The following is a 14,683-nucleotide window of genomic DNA, read 5'->3' as shown; positions in this document are numbered from 1 at the left end:
CGGTGGGCCGTCGACGCTAGCCACCAGCAGCACCAACCGACAGTGGTGGCCAGCCAGCTGCCCTTTTCGAACAAAAAAAAATTAAATCTTTGTAAAAATTAAAACTTTGTTTTAAAAGCTAGTTTAATCCTAGATCTAATTATTAATTATGAGTTCTGTGATTTGATTTTTTATGTTTGATTATGAGTATTATGTAAATTAATTTTCAAATTTTATTTTTAATTGAAAAGCCCTAATTTTTGAAACCCTAGGTTCTTGAATTATGAATTATTGAAGGATTATGATATATAATGGTTTAAACCTTTGATTAAAGTGTTTTAAGGCTAAATTACAGCAAGTTTTCATTAAAATATAATGCTGGAAATTTTGGTAGTGCATTAAAAATCAAGTTTCTTTAAGGAATTTCAATTACCCATTACATTAATTGGGATTAAAGTATGATGTTTTAAATATAATTTCAGCTATTTTAATTAAATTATAAGGGGTTTTATAATAGTATATATTGTTGGAAATTTGTGTAGAGAGGATTTTAATACTCTTCTATAATTTTAAATTGTAGGAGACTTCAAATTGAGTGATTTCTATTAGTTGTGGTGATTTTAAGATCGTATACAAGGTATGTTCGCATACTTAGCATAATTTTATTGATGTAGTAGCATGCTAAATGTGTTTAATTGATTACAAGTAGTATCATGCTAGATTTGGAATGGAAATTATGAATTGGTTGTTATTGGTGATTGAATATTGAAGCATGAATTAATTGTGATGGATTAATGGTTGGAAAATTATAGTTTGGAATATTGTTTATGAACCACACTTTTATTTATGGCATGATAGAGAGCATGTTTAATTAAACTAAATGTTTAATTTGATTTGGAATATCAAAAGAGAATTTTCTTATGGTTCATATAATTTTTATTGATGCTTTAAGCATGGGAAAGGAGCTATATAAGTGTGTCTATGTACACGAGGAATAAATTATATGTTGGTGCCTTAGTGCACTTAAGGTGTTTTTAACACCGAGGGATAGGATTTGTGGCGCTTTATGTGTTTAAGGTGTCATTGGCACCGAGGTAGAATTAAAAAGGGTTCAACATTAAATATTATGTGGTCACTAATTATTCAAGAATTGAATCGGTATGTTTGATTGTTGAAATAATTACTGTTAATTGAATGATTATGGTTTGAGAGTCATCACCAAGTTTAATAATCTGTAAATAACGTAAAGTGAAAGAGATTACGCACCAAAACTCTTGGAACGTATATACCTTGAGTATGAATATATGGGGGGACTTATGTGACTTTATATTTTATCATAACTTAAACTGGAGTACAGGACGCTGTACATTCCTTTTATTATTATTATGCGCAGGAATTCCGCCACTTACGAGTGGTTATTGATGCTGGCACGGTTAGCTCCTGTGTTAGTAACCTCAATTTATTGGGGGAGGTTAGTGGGAAACTCGTTCGATGCGTAATCAACGCTAAATAAATTAAGTAGTTTTCTAGTGAGAAGTTTTGTTGAATGTTGTATGCTTGAAAAACAGGTGCAACAAGGTAAGTTGTGCATTGATAGGTAATTGCATGTTAGTGTGTTAATTACGCTTATGTACTCAGCGTTGCTGATTGTGTGTTTTGTGTGTTTGTTGGCCTTGTCTTTTATCTTGGCCCTATGATGATCCATTTTTAATGGAGAGTAGTGGAAACAAGTAGAGAGAAGCTTTTCAGGTGATGAAGCATATTCATGAATGGGCATGAGTGAAGGGCGAATCATGCTAGTTTCTATAAGTATATGATGTGTTTAATGCTTTAATTATTTATGATATTATTATTATGCATGACTAACGCAAAAGTTTTAAAGTTGGTTTGGTTTTAATAAGAACCTATGATGGTTCCAAGTTGTAGGTCGATTTTATTTTACTTCGTTTGACTTTGGTTTGACTTGACTTTCGTTGATTGACTTTTCAAGTTAACTTGTTTTGAATGGTTTTAAAATTAGTCTTCCGCTGTGTGTCTTTGATAGTTGCCTTAGCCGTTTTCACGGTGGCGGTAATATCTTAGATGTTCCTATTTAAAGTTTTAAACAGGGCAAAACATGTATTTTAAAAGGAAGGAATTTTTAGGGTGTTACAAGCCCGGCTGGCCGAGGGTGAATCATGGCTATTTGCCTTGGTTTGCGTGCTAGTGCCTCGAGATTAATTCTCGAATTTTTTGTGACATATGTAATCAATTCTAAATTAATTTTAGAATTAATATTTTGAGTAAAAATGAAAAAAAAAGTCTAACTCAAATAAATTCAATTTCAAGTGCATAACCAAAATTAAATCAAAGAATCAATCTTTAATAATTTTTCTGTAACTTGGTGCAACAAAAAATTGATAAGGGCCACTCTCACTATTAATTTAACCAATCATATATTAATCATGAGATTTTGAAATAATCAAAAGGGAGTTGGAATAATGAACATAAATATTCCATGAAAAATTTCAACTTTAACTCGTGAATCATTGAAAAATTACATCTTCCAATATGAAGATTAATTAATATTCAATCACAAGTTTGAAACTTTATGATTCCAATCAACTTAATAAATGATCAAATCAAGAAATTTTAATAAACATACATGGAATTTAGTAACACAAAGTTCCAATCACTTAAAATAATTAAAAATTGAATCTTTAGTACTTAAGAGCCTCAAAACACAAACTTTTCACACTTAAAACAATTTATTTGCAATTATGTGAAAATTTAAGCCAACCATTAAGCACTAATTACTACAAAGTAATCATCCTCAAAAGTGGTCTAAAACTGCAGAAGCATAAAGGAAAGAACCAAATACATAATCACAATTAATATGCCATTAAGATTTATGGTTTAAATGATTTAAAATTTTTCGTCAAAACGAAAAATCCCTCGAAACAGGCATTTCTGGGCAGAATTTGGCTTTTTCGCAACCCAGAAAGAATCGGAATGTTTCTAGAATATCGATTCCACCCAAAATTCACTAGTTTTGGGCAAAAATCTAGGTTTTGGAGCTAAAAGTCTAATTAAAACGAGATTAAAATTAATAAAATCGAGCTACTAATCTTATTAGCAACAACAACTAGAAATTAAATCCATTTTAAATACCTTGAAAATTTTAGCTACAAAAATAAATGAGCAATGCTCCAATACCGCTGTTGGGTTTCGGAAAGTCTGACTTTCTACGGAACAAAACCTGACCCCAAGACCCGCTCACAATTAATATAACTAAAAGACATAAATAACAAGATAAAGTGAAAAGACCATCTTACCCTTGATGTGTGCTTCTCTCGCTCCAAAGAGCTCTTACTTCGAAAGCCGAGTCTCGCAAGCGCGTAGACCTCCAATGATAGTCCACCCGCAACAACGACCCGAACGGTCTCTAACTAGGAGTTTAGCCGAGTTCGAACCAAAAACAACTACTCAAGTTTTATGTGAATTTAAAGATTTTCTCACTATTATGGAGATGCCACCAAGACAAGGGGGACACGAGTTCATCCTTGTAGAAATCGACTACTTCACCAATTGGTCGAAGTTGCTTCCGATGCTAAGCTGACGGCAAACATGTAGGTCAATTCATCGAGAAAAACATCATATGCCGCTATGGTGTACCTCATGAAATGATCAGTGATAATGAGACGCATTACCAAGCCGAATGGCAGAACTATTGTAGAAATATCATATTAAACATCACAGATCATTACCCTACAGACCACAAACAAATAGTGCGGTAGAATCGGCCAATAAGAATGTGAAGACTATTGATGAGTCTATTTTATACATATTTTTATTCCCCGTCGCACGGTCATATTTGTGCTTATTTGAGCTCTACGGAGCTATTTTTATTACTAATATACGTTTTCCAGTGTTTTTGTAGAGTTGGTATTATTTTGTAGGGATTTGCAGAGTTATGACAATTTCCGAGCTTATTGAGCAACTACAAAGATATTAGAGTCGTATCGTATTTTATGGCCGTATATTTGAATCTCATGGCTAAACTAATTTAATTTAGTTTTGTAATTAAGGGCTCAATTAGGAAAGAGGTCCAAGTTTATAGAAGCTTATCAATCAAGTTAAGAGTTGGGCTCAAGGGAAATAGAAACCCAATCACAAGATATCAGTTGTTGGGCCTTACAAGCGGGCCCGATCGAGTGGATCAAAGCCCGATCAGGTGAGTTTGTATCTGGGCCGTTAGGATGTACTTCAATTTCGTTGGGCTGCTGCTTGGTTTCTTCTGTTTTATTGGATTTGGGTTTGTTGTTTTTAAAACCCAAGGTAATTAATTTGGTGGCGGTAGTTGTCAGATTTGCTTTAGGACTTTAGGCTTATTAGTGGTCTTTAGTTAGGATTATGACTCCTAGCAGAGGCGGTTACTTTGCCTATTTATGTTGACTTTTTAGGGGTTAGCCTTTTTATTTGTTTTTAGTTTTGACTTTTATTTTCTTCTGTAAAACTTGTTTTTAGTTAGACATTTACTTTGCTGATGGTAGTTATGTTTCGTCACTTATTGTTTAGAGCGAGTTCGTATTACTTCATACTACTCCCACTATTTTCTTTTATTTATATCAGTTTGACCGACACATTAGCCAAGACGCAACTTTAACCATTAATACCTTTAATTGTTAATTAGTAAAAACTATAACAAAATTATATTATGAAACTAGACATTATGACGAATTTAATGATATTATTATATAATAAAATTTATTTATTTTATAGAGGTGAAAAAATCAAGTCAACCATGGTATGTGAATAGTGCAAAAACCAAAATGATGCATTTATAAAATAAACGGAGGGAGTATTATTATAGCTATTTTTGATATTTAATGCTTTTCGTCACTTATTGTTTTTGATAATTTATTATTTAATTTAATTTCTTGTTTCTTCTTGTTTTATGCTTTTAATTATGCTTAATTTAATTGCTTTAATTAGCTTAGTTTTAATTATGCACGAGTAGTGTAATTCTAGGGTTCTAGGGTTCTTGGGGATCCATTATTAATATCAAGGGATGATTTATTATTGTTGATTGCTAAAATGTTGGGTTTTGTTATAATGCTATGCAATTAGATTAGCGCTGGTTTAATTGTATGAGCTACACAATATTGATTCGAGATTCGAGAGATTGGAATTAATATTAAGGCCTAATTTCAATAGGTAGAACTAATTTATAAATGTTTAAGTCAAGATTCGAGAGATGCGATCTAATACCGATAGATTAATTCTGTGATTATAATACGTAGCGAAAGTCCTTTATAATCTGGTTAATTTATGCACTGATAATTGATTGTTATGTTTTATCCCAGAGTATTAATTATTGGTGAACCTATGACCCTAGGCTTTTTATTATTGATTATTCCCTTAGTTTTATTGTTATCGTAGTATAATTTTCACAATTCTTACTTGTTTCTTGATAATTTAGATTATAATAATTTATTAGGAATAAAATAACATTGTTTCCCTATGGGTTCAACCCTACTTCCCTATCTATTTTAGTTAGTGTATTTAGGAATTACATTTGACTAGGTGATAAGAATTTAGCCTGTCAACTATCATCGAAAAGATGATGGAAAATTACAAAGATTGGCCAAGCAAGCTACATTTCGCCTTTAGGGTTATCGAACTTTCGTTCGTACATCAACGGGGGCTACCCCCTTTTCTTTAGTCTATGGAGTTGAAACTGTACAACCAATCAAGCTAGAAATCCCTTCTCTGCGGATTGCGTTGGAAAGCCAACTAGATGAAGTCGACTGGATTAGAACGAGATATGATGAACTAGTCTTACTTGACGAAAAACGCTTGGTAGCTTTGCATCATGTCCAAACCTACCAACAACATATATATGGCACGACACTTCAATAAAAAAGTCAAGACTAGGAATATCAATAAGGTGATTTAGTGCTTAAAGCACTTCGCAAAAATGTTTTAGATCCAAGAGGAAAATTTAGACCAAAATGGTCAGGTCCATACATTGTTAAGTCCATTTTATCCGGCGGAGCGACACAATTAGTAGACATGGATGGCAATGGTTTCTACAATTTAACCAATTTGGATCAACTCAAGAAATTTAATGTTTAACTGTATGGGTTCAAGACCCGTTAGAACTACGTTTGGCCTAATTCCTTTAAAGGATATGTAGGTGTAGGGAATATTTCAAGCATCCACACTTGAGCCCCACTGTGATCATACACTTAAGCATGGTGGTGTCCAAAGGGAAGGAAGCTAGAGAAAAAGAGTCGCCAACAAGTTTTAGGAACTTGTAAACCGTTCACATGGTTAAGGTTACACCCCTTCACGAACTTAGAGATCGGTAACTCCATAGTGGTCCTAAACCATGACTGGATATTCGGGGATGAAGGTACAAATCCAACCTAAAAGAGATTGAACCTACCCTAAAAATAGGCCTCTACTTTATTCTTCTCATATTCATGTGCGCTTTCTGACTAACATACAATCAATATATTAACCCTAAACCTGTTTAATCTATGTTGGTTGATTATTAATGCACAAACAAAACTATTATTGGCGATCATTTGAATTAAAATCACATTAGCCTAAATAAAATTATTAATCATCTTATTAAGCGTGACTACAAGTACAAATTCCCTTTAAGTCTGCAAGAGAGGGCGTGATCAAGCAATAACAATATCAAGCAACATAATAACATTGATACAACAAATCATCATTATCATAATAATGATATTCTCATCAAAGCATAATATTAGTGAGATCCTAGACATGGTACTAACAAGATTAATAACAAATCTTAGCATGTCACTAAACAATAAAGATCAAAGCTTTAACCCTAACATGATACTAACATGGTAGAAGAAAACAGGAAGCAGCCTAAGCATGATACTAGAAAGCAATAAATAACATACTAACATGATACTAGGAATTAATATAATTTAAACATGCTTTCTAAAGAAATAGAGCAATAAAACAACTTAATTTGTTGCCTCGTATCTCTTTCTATCAAAACAATACCCGCGTTAGTAACTTCAATGAAAATATTAAATCAAACAATTAATTTAAATAATTGAAATAGGATTTGAGACCAAACCCTCAGAAATTATCAACTTTTCACGTCTAGGGCGAAGACAACTTCGAGCTTGGCTAGGTGTGTCTAAAACTCGTGAATGCGGTATTGTGTTTATAAAAAGGCTAGGTTAGAAAGAGGGAGAAAGAACAAGCTATTGCTTAAGAGAGAGAAGAGAATTAGATGATTGTTGATGATTGTTGGTGATTGTAAAACGGGGAAAAAGACCCTATTTATAACGCAAAAAGTCCCAAAACGATCAAAAAAAAGATTGAATTCGATTCGGAGTAAAACTGCCTCCATCGCGGCGCGATGGCTTTATCGCGACGCGATGGAGCTGTCGTTTCGCGATGGTGAACGCGTCAACTCAAAATCGTACGGAGTCCTTAATCTAATTAAATTAGACTATTTAATATCCGTACTTATCTTTCAAAATCAGATTTAATCTTTTAAAACACTTGTTTTATTCCAAATAAAACTCTTTATTTTCTAAAAGATATAATTATCAATCCTAATCCTACTAGAATTTAAAGGAACCTTCTAGATTATTCTAGAAGATTAAAATCAATCCTAATGACTTTAGGAATAATAATTAATGGGCCATCCACTTAATCATTGGGCCGTATATAAAACTCATTTCGGGCCCAATTTAGTATTTTGGCCATAACTTCCTAATTATCCATCGAAATTGGGCTTATAATATATTGTTGGAAAGCTCTTTTCGAGTCCAATCCAAATACACTATTATTGGACCCTTATCATGGACCAAACTAAACTGGACTAGACTTTTCCATAAATAGAGTAAGAAATGAAATATTTTCGAAAACAAAAAGAAGTATTTTTATTAAAACGACCGCACTACAAGTCCTTTCACATTTCACCTTGTTCGATAATCAATGACGGGAAACATATTCATCACTGGGTTTGGTTTTTGGGGAGACTGTAGGGAATATTTCAAGTATCCCACACTTGAGCCCCACTGTGATCATACACTTACGTATGGTGGCGTCCAAAGGGAAAGAAGCTAGAGCAAAAGAGTCGCCAACAAGTTTTAGGAACTTGTAAACCGTTCACAGGGTGAAGGTTACACCCCTTCACGATCCATGAGATCGCTAACTCCATAGTGGTCTGGAACCATGACTGGATATTCGGGGATGAAGGTACAAATCCAACCTAAAAGTGATTAAACCTTCCCTAAATAGGCCTCTACTTTATTCTTCTCATATTCATGTGTGCTTTCTGACTAACATACAATCAATATATTAATCCTAAACCTGTTTAATGTGTGTTGGTTGAATATTAATGCACAAACAAAACTATTATTAGCGATCAGGAGTAAAACTACCCATGTCGCAGAACGACAGGGTCCAGCGCGATGCGACAGGCTTGTCGTTGCATGCTAACCTTGTCGTTTCGCGTTGATTCACGTGTTTTCTAAAAACCTGTACGGAATCCTTAATCTAATTAAATTTGATTAATAACGTCCGTACTTTTCTTTGAAAATCAGATTTAACATTTGTTTTAATCCAAACAGAATTCTTTATTTTCATAAAAGATATAATTATTATTATTCCTAATCCCATTAGAACTTTAAACAACCTTCTAGCTTATTATAGAAGATTAAAATCAATCCTAATAACTTTAGGAATATTAATTAATGGGCTTTTCACTAGATCATTGGGCCATAAAACCATTTCAGGCCCAATTTAAGATTTTAGCCATAACTTCCTCATTATTCATCGGAATTGGGCTTATAATATATCGTTGGAAAGCTCTTTTTGAGCCCAATCCAACTACACCACTATTGGACCCTTATCATGGACCAAACTAAATTGGACTGGATATTTTCATAAATAAAGTTCATTTTCGAAAACAAAAAGAAGAGTTATTTTATATGAAAACAACCGCATCACAAGACTTTTCACACTTTCACTTCGTTCGATAATCAAATGACTTGAAAGGTACTCATCACTGGGTTTGGTTTTTGGGGAGACACAATTAGGTGTCTATAGAAGCCCCCACTTTAACTGAGTTTGGAGAAACATAAGTTTCGAAAACAAAAGTCAAAGTATCGATGGGGAGGGAGAATGATTCAGAATGTTCTGTGATCCTAAATCATTCTTGTAATGCCGATACCTGCAAACTAGCGTTAGTTTAAAAAGATAAAAGAGTTAGAAATGGGTATCTTGCACCGTCGAGCACACGTCTTTAGGGTAACCGTTTTTTGTTTGTTGCTGCATTTGTATTTTTGTTGTGACGACCTCTAGAAGCTAGGGGACATCGATTGAAGACCACTCTGCTTGTAGCTGCCTTCAATTGTTACAGTCTTGCACATCTTAGGGAACACCATCGAAGATTGCTCTGCTTGTAGCGATCTTCTACTGCTTTGTGACCACTTTCCGCAAGCCAGGGAACATAGTCAAAGATAACTCTGCTTGTAGCCATCTTCCGCTTTTATGATAACTTCCATCGTCGAAGGTGACTCTGCTTGTAGTTATCTTCAGTTGTTTGTGACAACCCTCCACATGTTAGGGAACGTCGTCGAAGATCATTCTACTTGTAACGATCCTCAGTTTTGCGTGATAACTTTCTTAGGAAAGTTATCGAAGATCACTGCTTGTTGATCCTCAGTTTGCTAGTGCTTTGTTGGATTGCTTTCTGTGTTGTTGCTTGTATTTTGCTGTGCGTTTGATGTTTGCGTTTGCTTTATGAACCAATATCTTGGTGCTTGTGATGAGCCGATGCTTAGGCGCTTTTAAGCTAAGTGAGACGATCATCATCAGGTTGATCACCTACCGCAATTGTAATCGAGCCAACTACCAATCATGTTGATTTGCTTATATGGGCTAGTTGGCGTACCAAGGAACCCAAAATTGCTGCATGAGGTCTGCATAAATTAATATGGGGGCCACAAATTGTGTCGCTCAGGAAAGGGGGCCAGCGCGTGCTTCCACGCACTGTCGCGGCGCGACATGCCTGTCGTTTCGTGCTGGAGTCAAGTTTTCCGTATTTAAACCCCTTCTCCTTCATTTCGTAGTTCGTGCCTCATTCTTGCTCGGTTTCGCTCGAAACTTCCTCTTGCTTGTTCTCCTTCATTTCTCAAGGAAATTCACTCAAATTTTTCGCAAATCAAAGCTCTTGATCTCTAGTTTGCCGATCTATGTAAGTTTTGCTCAAACTCACTTTGTTTTGTGCGAATTTTGTGCATGTTTGCTCGCGGTTTTTCGGAAAATTCAGAACTTATATTGCTTAATTCGCTTTGTTTGTCGAATTTTATGCCATGAATTTGATTGTTTATGTTTGTATATCATCTTAGGAGTGTTTTGAGACTTGTTTGACTCAATTTGGTAAAGAAATGAGCGATTTGCCATTGTTGAACTCCTTGAGTTCGTGAGAACAATGTGACTTGTTCTTCACGTTTTTATTAGCTATTCATGCTCAATTTGTCACAATATTTGTCCTAGTATTGCAAGAAATTGTTTGATTGCTTGAAAATGCTATTTTTGTTCGAATTAAAATCGTGCTCTGTTTTAGTACTACGTAATCTGTTTTTTTTTACGAACATAGTATCATGTGGCTAGGCGAACCTTAGATACTATAGAACCTTTGATTTACTGTTTTCTCGCATAATTAGCATGACTCGACGACGCGGTTCCGGCTCACTCTCTCGTCGGGCTCACCGAGAGAACAAGCCTGTCGAAGCCGGCGTGGGAACTTCCACCAGTCTAGGGGAGTTCCTTGAGTGGGATGGGCGTACCTTGTACTTTGCGCCCTTTTTTCACATCTCGGAGCGGGTCCGCCTCGGGATGACCGACGAGCGAGTTCGTTGCCATGGCTCGGGCAACGACACAATTGGGCAGCTGTACGAGTCTTACTTTCGCAACAACGAGGAGTTACGTGGGCTGTGGGAGTCCTATGGTCTAACTCCACTATTGTAGGCCACTCAGGCTCTCTATTCTTTGTCCTCGAGTTGTTTTTTTATTCGAGCCCTGGTGGAGTTCTTTTGGGACACCACCAACACTTTTCATTTTCCTTGGGGTGAGATGACTATCACTCCTGTCGACTTCACTCTCATCACCGGACTCGAGTTCTGGACTGCTGCAGTTCCATTTGGCAGCAATATCACCGTTTTCTCTCCCGAGGTAGAGGAGCTACTCGGTCCTATCCCTATTCGATCTCACGGCGAGGCTCGACCATTACAGATTAGTAGCCAATGTATTCGTCGGTCCATGCTCGTAGAGGCCTTCCGAGATGATGCGACCACCCCGGAGCAGCGGGTGTGCATCTTTGTTTTGATTCTTTTGTCAGGGACTTTCTCTCCTGACAAGGGTAGCCGAGTGCTACTCGCTTGTTGACATCACAAGTTTGAGGAAGAGGTCACTCTTTCTAGTTTCTGAAGGATCGTAGAGCTATACCTTGTTTCTCTTTACTAAAGCTTACTTTAGATATGTGTTAGCACTCGCTGATGCTTCTCTGTCATTTATAGGTCTGGTTTTACGAGTACTTCCCGTCTCTGTCACCGGCGAGGCCCTCGCCTCCTAGGCTCCCCATTGCTGCTAGTTGGGGAGGCTGTTATAATGACCAGATTGCTACTGCCCATGTTTGAGAGTTGATTCTCTCGGTATGCTTTGCTTAACATTTTCGTTCCTTTTTGCTGCTTAGTAGGAACCCATCTCATGGGTGTTCATTTTGTAGGGGCCTGAGGTCCAATTTCGGCCATGGGCCAATTTCAACCTTCCTACACGGGCTGTCCAGTATACACCTCAGCGTCGCTATTTCCAGGGGACGTATGATGTTGTGGTGTATTTGGGAGAGAGAGTTGCGATTCAGCACTCTTCCGAGTCCTTTGTGGTTCCTGCTCGTCCTCCATGGCACATGTTGGATTAGACGGACATAGGAGTCCATTTCAATAGATCGCCAGCTGGTACGGATTGGCAACATCATATCCATTCAAGCCGGAGTTATAGCGAGAGTCACATGTTGCGTTTGGCTTCACATCCTTGTATATCGGAGGAGGCGCAGGTACATTTTGTGTCTATGATTTATTCTCTTGATAGCCCCCTAGAAAATTTTAATTGCCTAGATTTTATTTTGACAGGCTACAGCAGCGGCTAGGGAGTTTGTGCCTCCACCGGTGTCTATCACCTATTAGGGGTTTTTTGGCCCGGTCGAGGAGATGATTCCTCTGGCCCTTGAGCCCTGGCACTTGATAGAGCATTCGATACCTCGCTACCAGACCTGGGTAAGTCTTTCATCATTATTTTGTTCGCATAGATGTTCTTTGATTATTTCTGACTTTATTACTTGATAGTTCTCCTGCGAGGTGATGACGAGGATGGCAAGAGGCATGGACGCCTTCCGTTATTAGCTCGTGAGATTGAGTCACCGAGTTAGGTGTCGTCGTGGAGATGATGACATGGAGGTATCCCTTTTGACCTTATTGCTTACTCTGTTTGCTTACTTTTCCGTGCTTAACCTGATTTGTTTTTTCTATTTTAGCTTGTTCCTCCGATACGTACCCGTACGAGACCCGAGGATCGGAGGGAGAGATTCGAATCAGGCTTGAGGCGTCAACGTACTTCGACAGGGAGCCAAGGTGGTCGAGCGGAGTCAGACCACACTATAGTAGTGGAGGATTCCGGCTCTTCGTCTGAGGGTGCTTCGAAGAGGTCGACTAGCCAAGGAGGCATGACATCGGCTCCTTTAGCGGGTGGTGGGACGTATGAGGTTGGCTCATCGTCGCAACAGCCACAGCAGCCTTAGTAGTTGGGAGTACAGCAGCAGGGTGGAATGGCCCCACTCTTTCAATCCCGACCACTAGTGATCCTAATGCTAGTGAGGGGTTGACTCCTCGGACTGTACAGTTCTTTGACATGTTTAGATTTCCTCCTCATTTGCGTCCTCCGTCATCATAGTTGTACCTGTATATATTTTTATTTTGACTTTGTAGGACTTTGCTTATTTAGACTTGACACTTATGTTAGGCATATTGTATATATATCTTATTATTACTATGTCTATTTTATCTTTTGCATTTTTTTATTTTTCATTTTGTGTGCATATGAGTGTGTGAAAAGTGAGACTAATTTTTTTTTTTTTTTTTTTTTTTTGTGCAAAAATTTCCGTCATTTTTATTATTAATGGAGGGTATTCGAATTTCTCCCCCAAAAGAAAAAATGAAAAATAAAGTCAAATTTGACTAAAAATAAGCTTAAAGTTAATTAAACTCAAAATAATCAAATATGGGATAAGTGTTTGGAATAGATGTGCCAAAAATAATGTTTGGATAAGGCTTCTAAAGGAATCAAAACCGTTCAGTCAAAGTACGACTCTGAGTCAAAGTCGGATAACATATGGTCAGCGAAACGCGTAATTCCGACGTAGAAAAAATTAAATTGTCGAGGCGCGACATCCTTGTCGTGGCGCGACAACTTTGTCGCGGCGCGCTGGGTTTATTTTGCTGAATCCTTTTGGGATTCGGTTTGCGTCAATTCTGTTTATAAATAGCCCCCAAATCCGTCGATTTTGGTATAATTCGAACTGAAAAAATAATAATTTCCTCTTTAATTTTTCATCATGTCTAAGAGTTTTAGCGATTTTACTCGTGAGTGGTGTCGGTCTTTGACTGCTAAAGAGAGGAAAGAGCTTGACTTTTTCCACTTTGGGGGTTTGCTTGGTATTAAGGGGGCAGATCTTGACATAGACTTTATTCATACCGCCTTAGAGTATTGGGATCCAGACACTCATTGCTTTAGATTAGGTCGTGATGAAATTTTCCCTTTACTGGAAGAATTTGGTGCCATCCTTAGCTTCCCTTCTTTAAATCTTACGGTAATTCCTAAGGTGAGCGAGTATTATTATAAAAATTTTGAGCGTTTCCTTAACCTTAGGGATAGGGACTTAAAAGATAGTATGCATGGGAATGTGGTTAATTTGAAAGAATTTGCACGCTTTTATTTTGATAGACCACGCTCGGAGTCTTTTCATGATTAAAAGAATTTGATGGCATTAATTGTTGGAGAAACAATGCTTAGTTTAGATGAGCTAAAAAGAGATCCAAAAGCACCTCTTCGAGGCTCTCCAATTTTATTATAGGTAGGAAATTAATATTTGTAATTGCAGAAATCAAAAATATAATTTTGTATAGTAATACTAACTATTTGCATTGAATTTTTATAGGCATGGCTAATAGAGAGACTTGAATTAATCAGTCCTCCCGACGATATTGAAAAATATACGCCAAATTTCTTTGTAAGAAGGAAGAAACGCTTCTCAATAAAGATGGGCTGCCGGGAGTGGAGTAGAATCTTTGAAACTTGCAACTTTGCTATCAAGTGGGTTGTTCCTTAGTGGAAGATTGTGAAGATGGTTGGTGTCAATAGCCAACCTTTTTGCCGTCTTCCTAGCTTGTCCAAGTTGACCTTTTATTACCCTTCTAGAGTGAAGAGACAATATGGACTTGCTCAAACCATTCCCTCCGGAGATCTTCGTCGCCCTTATGAATCCCTTGTTTCACAAGACATAGAGAGATTTGATGACTATTGGTGTGCTAGACCTTTGTGGAAAGTTGTTTCCCAAAAGGTTCCTCCTTCTTTATCTAAGGATGTGAAGCAATGGCTAATTGGT

This window comes from Chenopodium album, chromosome 15 (genome assembly GCF_948465745.1).
Source record: "Chenopodium album chromosome 15, dcCheAlbu1.1, whole genome shotgun sequence".
NCBI lineage: Eukaryota > Viridiplantae > Streptophyta > Magnoliopsida > Caryophyllales > Amaranthaceae > Chenopodium > Chenopodium album.
This window is presented reverse-complemented; position numbering follows the sequence as displayed.